This window comes from Trichechus manatus, unplaced genomic scaffold (genome assembly GCF_000243295.1).
Source record: "Trichechus manatus latirostris isolate Lorelei unplaced genomic scaffold, TriManLat1.0 scaffold00286, whole genome shotgun sequence".
Lineage (NCBI taxonomy): Eukaryota > Metazoa > Chordata > Mammalia > Sirenia > Trichechidae > Trichechus > Trichechus manatus.
The window spans coordinates 521,846-528,010 of record NW_004444222.1 but is presented as its reverse complement, the minus strand read 5'-3'; positions in this window follow the sequence as shown (position 1 = coordinate 528,010).

Below are 6,165 nucleotides of genomic sequence, written 5' to 3'. Positions count from 1 at the left end.
CGGCGTGGTGCTTCTGCCTAGACCGCCATCTTGCCGGAGTCTCTGTTGTTGTTTTTTAATGTTATTTTGATCCTGAAAAGAATTATGTAGTAGGCAGGGTATATGTTATAATCTTATTTGAGCAAACTGATGTTCAAGGTAGCTGAATGACTACCTATTACCACACTACTACTAAGTGGCAAAGCCAGGACTAAAACCTAGGTCATGAAACCATAGATTCTCACAGCTTGAAAGATCTTTGAAAGTCATCTAATACAGCCAAGTAAACAAAGCTTGGATCTCCTCCGTGACATCTCTGCCATGTGGTTCACTAGTCTGTATTTGATCGACTTCTCTGACACGACGGCTCAGTTTCATCTTGGGCTAGTTCTGGTAGTCATTTGTTTAACTGTTCTCACATTCTTTAATTCATTCAGTAAGTATTTCCGGGCCTAATAGGTGTACCACCTGGTGCTATGTGGATATTGAAGTAATTTCTGTAAGTAACTTTAGTTAAAGATAGAAGGTGGAAAGTTCTACAAGTTAGGTGCTGATAAAGTGCTATGGAAACTGTCAGAAAGTTCTTCCTTTTACTGATCCAAAACCTGTCTGACTGTGTGGCTTCCAACTTTTGGTCTTCTGTTTCTCCCAGCCATAAAGAAATAAATTACTGTTTTTCATTACAGCTAATCTGCCGTCCTTCAGTTATTTCTCGTAAGCTAATTCTCAGGTCCTTTTTTTCTCTTGATTACTCCTCTCTGAACCCATTTCAGATTATGTTTAATCAAGATTATCATGATTATCTATCTTTATCATGATTAATGGAGAAAAGATTGAGGTTGTCAAGGATTTCATTTTACTTGGATCCACAATCAACATCCATGGAAGCAGCAGTCAAGAAATCAAAATGTGCGTTGCATTGGGCAAATAGGCTGCAAAAGACCTCTTCAAAGTGTTAAAAAGCAACGATGTCACTTTGAGGACTAAGGTGCTCCTGACCCAAGCCATGGTGTATTCAGTTGCCTCATATGCATGTGAAAGCTGGACAATGAATAAGGAAAACCGAAGAAGAATTGACACCTTTGAATTGTGGTGTTGGCGAACAATATTGAATATACCATGGACTGCCAAAAGAATTAGCAAATCTGTCTTGGAAGAAGTACAACCAGAATGCTTCTTGGAAGCAAGGATGGCGAGACTGTGTCTCACATACTTTGGACATGTTGTCAGGAGGGATCAGTCTTTGGAGAAGGACATCATGCTTGGTAGAGGGTCAGCGAAAAAGAGGAAGACCCTCAATAAGATGGATTGACACAGTGGCTGCAACAAGGGGCTGAAGCATAGCAACAATTGTGAGGATGGTGCAGGACTGGGCAGTGTTTCGTTCTGTTCTGCACAGGGTCACTAAGAGTCGGAACTGACTCAACGGCACCTAACAACAACAACGTTTCTCTGAAATGGTTTCCCCATAGCTGAAAAGAACTCCATATGGACTGGTCAGAACAGAATACAGGTGGGCTGCCCCTTTCTCATTCTACACAAAATAATTCTATGGGGCATTTTTAAATTACATTTGCTTTTAGGTAACCATACTTGCTGCACTATTGTCTCAAATGGACCTTACTGTTAACTAAAACCCACTGTGCCAGGCATTTGGAAGACATTGTTATGACTGACATCCCACCCTTAAGTGTCCTGTACTGTCAGATTATTATAATGTTGCTCATATGATAGACCACTTGCAACTTAAAGTTAAATAATAGTTATTTTCTAACACTTTCAGAATATTTTAAAAAATTGTTTTGCATGGTCTTAGTTATCCAGTACTGCTAAACAGAAATACCACAAGTGGATGGCTTTAAGAAACATAAATTTATTTTCTCACAGTTTAGGAGGCTAGAAGTCCAAATTCAGGGTGCCACCTTTAGGGAAAGGCTTTCTCTCTCTCTAGGCTCTGGGGGAAGGTCCTTATCTCCTTTCAACATCTGTGGGCCCAACATCCCTTGGAGGTCTCCATGTGTCTTGTATCAGTCTTCCCCTAGGTCTAGGAGGTTCTCAGCTCAGGTAACCTGGGTCCAAAGGATGCACTCTGCTCCTGGCTCTTCTTTGTGGTACTGAGGTTCCTTTCTCTCTGCTCACTTCTCTCTCCTTTTATCTCTTGTAAGATAAAAGGTGATGCAGGCCACACCCCAAGGAAACTTCCCTTACATTGGAACAGGATTATGACCTGAATAAGGATGTTGTATCCCACCCTAATCCTCATTAACATGACCTAATTCTGCCTCATTAACATAACAGACAGCTCACTTCCAAATGGGACCATAACCACAGGCATAGAGGTTAAAATTTACAAACCTGTTGCCGTTGAGTCGATTTCCACTCATAGCGACCCTATAGGATGGAGTAGAACTGCCATAGAGTTTCCAAGGAGCACCTGGTGGATTAGCAGCTGTAGCTCTTAACCACTACGCCACCAGGGTTTCCTAAAATTTACAACATATCACAAAATGGAGGACTACCACACAATACTGGGAATCATAGCCTAGCCAAGTTGACACATATTTTGGGCAGACACAATTCACTCCATGACATATAGGTATCCAAGTTTTTTTTGTTTTGCTTTCTTTTGTTTTTTAATTTCAGATAGATGAGATATAAAACTGGCTCTGGATAAATTTAACTGAAATGGAGGTCTCGCTGATCAAATCTGATTTTCAATGACACCCAGAGCCAACTTTTCAACAGCCTTTATTGCAATAGTAAAGATACTAGATACCAATTACCTAATGAAAAGTACAGGAGGAACATCAATAAAGACACACTCTTGTATCCTTCTGTATAGGATTTCTCCTTTCACACAATGAAATCCACATTCTAGTAGAGATGGGACATGCAAATAACACGCTAATATGATTATGCTAAAACCACGCTGCCCTCAGAGTTTAAAACCTGAATACCAGTCTGGTCTCATGTCATTCTAGGGCTCTTCCTCAGCCTGTCAAATCTGACAAGCACCAACGGCGGACACAAACAGGATGTCATTTGCTCTCTTGTTTGCTCCCTGTGCACTAAAGGCCAGTGGTACAAGACTGCAGTGCCTTTAAGAGTCAACTCTCTAAAGCAATAGAATTCAAGAACTTCAAACAATAATAAACCCCTTCTCTATAGTGAAATTCTTATTATTTTTTCCTTCCTGAAGGCAAATAGGTATGTTTACAGCATCAGACATTCTGTACAAAATGCTCCTTGCTTTACATAAGGCTCATATATGTAGAAAACATTAACTTATCACTGTCACTCCATGCATAAGTAAAAAAGGTGAATCTTTATATCCCACATCCATTTAATCTTTTATTTAAATTTACTGAATCCCCTTTTGTAAGAGGTGAATGATCAGGATGTTATGGGGTTGTTGTCAAACCCTGAATCAGTATTCATTAATCCAACAAACACTGCCTGTAGGCAGTGTGCTAGGTGCTGGGTGTATACCGGCAAGCAAAGTTTAAACATAGAACCTCCCTCAAAGATCTTACACTTTTAGAGGACACTCGATTTGCATTCTAAAACCTGTTACTATCTGAATCTTCTTCACCTTAGTAAAGGGCATCATCATTTAGCCAGCTGCTCAAGCCAGATATCCAGCTAGGACTTTAATTTATCCCTCTCTCTAACCCTCACTCCATCTCCCTTCTCTTGTACCTCTGAAATACATCTTGACTCCATCTACTTCATCGGAACTCAAGCCACTACTATTTCTAGCCTGTATTACTTTAATAGTCTCAATATCCTCCTGATTGGTCTCTCTGATTCTAACCTTGCTCCCTTTCCACCATCCATTCAAGAACCTTCCAGTGGCTTCTCCCTGTATTTACAATAAAATCAAAACCCCTACAAGGCTCTGCATGATATGTCCCTGCCCTTTTCTCCAAACTTATGTCCTGCAACTCCTCTCCTTGCCCACTCTGCTACAGCCACATGGGCAATCTGGCAATCCTTTCAGTGTCTTGATAATGGCAAGCTCTTCCCAGCCTCAGAGCTTTCATACATGCTGTTCCCTCTGCCAAGGATGCTCTTCCCCTACCTGGTACCTCTTCACATCCTTAAAGTTTAAGATTAAATGTTTTCTGTTCAAGGAAGGATTCCCTGTAAATGCCAAATAGGTCTTCCGATTAATGTGTGTGGGGTGTGTGTGTGTGTGTCTGTGTATGTTTGTGTGTTGCCTGGTCAAGATGGCTGCCATTTTTTGGTTGGAGTATTTTTCTTATTCATTTGAAAAAGCCTTTGTCATCTATGGTACAAATCTTTTCACAAGTTGGATGTTGCCTTTTAACTTTTTTAAAGTTTAATTTTCTGCTTTAAATTTGAAGTAATAAAATCCATCAATCTTCTCCATTTTTTTTCATAAGTACCCACTTTATTTTCTTCTGAAACTTTGGTGTTATTTCTTAAACTCATATGGAATTTATTTTGTATATGGTATAAGGCAGAATTTATCTTTTTGTCCCTAAATTGTTGGCCAGAGTAACTACTTCTCCCCTCCAAGGAGGAGGCGCTGCTATGGATTGGTAATGTTAAAGGATACTAATTGGGCCATGCTTTCTCAGAGTGGAGTCTTGGGAGAGAGGTATAAATAAGATTGTAACAGGCATTAGAATAGCAAGATCTAAGACTTGGATTTGAGCTATAAGGTGGAAGCAGAGGAAATAGGCCTGCTTTGGTTCTAGGTCCTGCAGGCTAATGAGGCTTAGGCAAAGGTATTTCTCCCATCCCCTCCAAGTTCCAGACTAGCTCCCCTAAGTTCTGAATTGGGGTCTGGTATTAAAACCTTATCTAGTAACAAATGGTTTGATTGCTTCACCCTCTGTGCATATTTTCCCCTTGTGGGGGGAAACAGCGTGGGGGCAGTGTCTGACCCTCTAACTTCATAAGAGGAAAGGAGAATCAAAATCAACAGCCTAAGGCTGATTTCTATGAGGCAGGGGTCAGACATGCCTCCTCTCTCTGCCATCTTCACCAGTTCTGAAACCAACAGTCCCTCCTACGGCTCTCTCTACTTCTCTGTTGGGTTCAATAATTCATTGCAATGGCCACACAGAATTCACAGACCACATTAACATTATGGGGTTTATTAGGGAAGTAACAGGTTACAATTCAGGCTTAGGAACACTCAAGGATACAGTTCTTCCATCGGGACAGCCTCTTCCCAGGCATGCTCACAGGCACACCTCTCCCTGGCCCTGGGCCTCTCTCTGCCCGAAGGCACTCAGCTTTCTAGCTCCGTTACAAGACCATGGCTAGAAAGGCCACACAAAAGTGATCCATCGCACTTCAGGAACTTAAAGAAAAATGTTGCTGGCCTAGAACAGGATTCAAATATTTCTGGTCAAAGACCATATTAATTACACCTCCCCATTTCTATAGGGTCGCTATGAGTCAGAATTGACTTGACAGCAACGGGTTGCAATAGTTACCCTGTATATGACATAATGTAACAGTCCTTGATAATAGAAATAGTCCTTGCCCTCAAGGAATATTTAATATAGCTAAGGATGTAGGCTTTATATTGAGTAAGATAAATAAGAAAATGGAGGAGGTTACACTTATTGAGAACTATGTGTTACATTTTAAGTGCACTGCTATCTATTTGAATCTCATAACAACCCTATGATTAGGGTAGGAATATTATCAACTTGACAGATGAAGGAAAGGAAAATGGCTTGTTTAAGATCACATAGTGGGAAAGTAATAGAGTCAGGATCCATACCAAGTAGCATATTTTGGTGAAATGAGTTTCTTTTTGTAGCCTTTTGCCTTGGTTCTGTGAAAAAGAGAGAAAAAGAAAAGAGTTTGTGAGATATTTTCCCCTGGGACCTGAGGAGTTGTTATAGTTGCCCTTGTTATAGTTATGCAGGGGAGAAGCCAGTACCTGCTGGTAGAAAATGTCAGTTAGTATGCAAACAGGCGGAGCCACTTGCGAGGGGATTGGTCCATTTAGTCCAGAGAGGGGATTGGTCAGTTATTATGCAAATAGGGTGTGTAAAATCCATCCAATAGGATTGAGCCACTTGCCTATATAAGCACCCATCCCATGGAGGTTAAGGCAGACCTCACTATTACCTAGAAAAAAAATCTGGAGTGGAGCGCATCCTTTGGACCCTGGGTCACTATGCTGAGAACCTCCTAGAC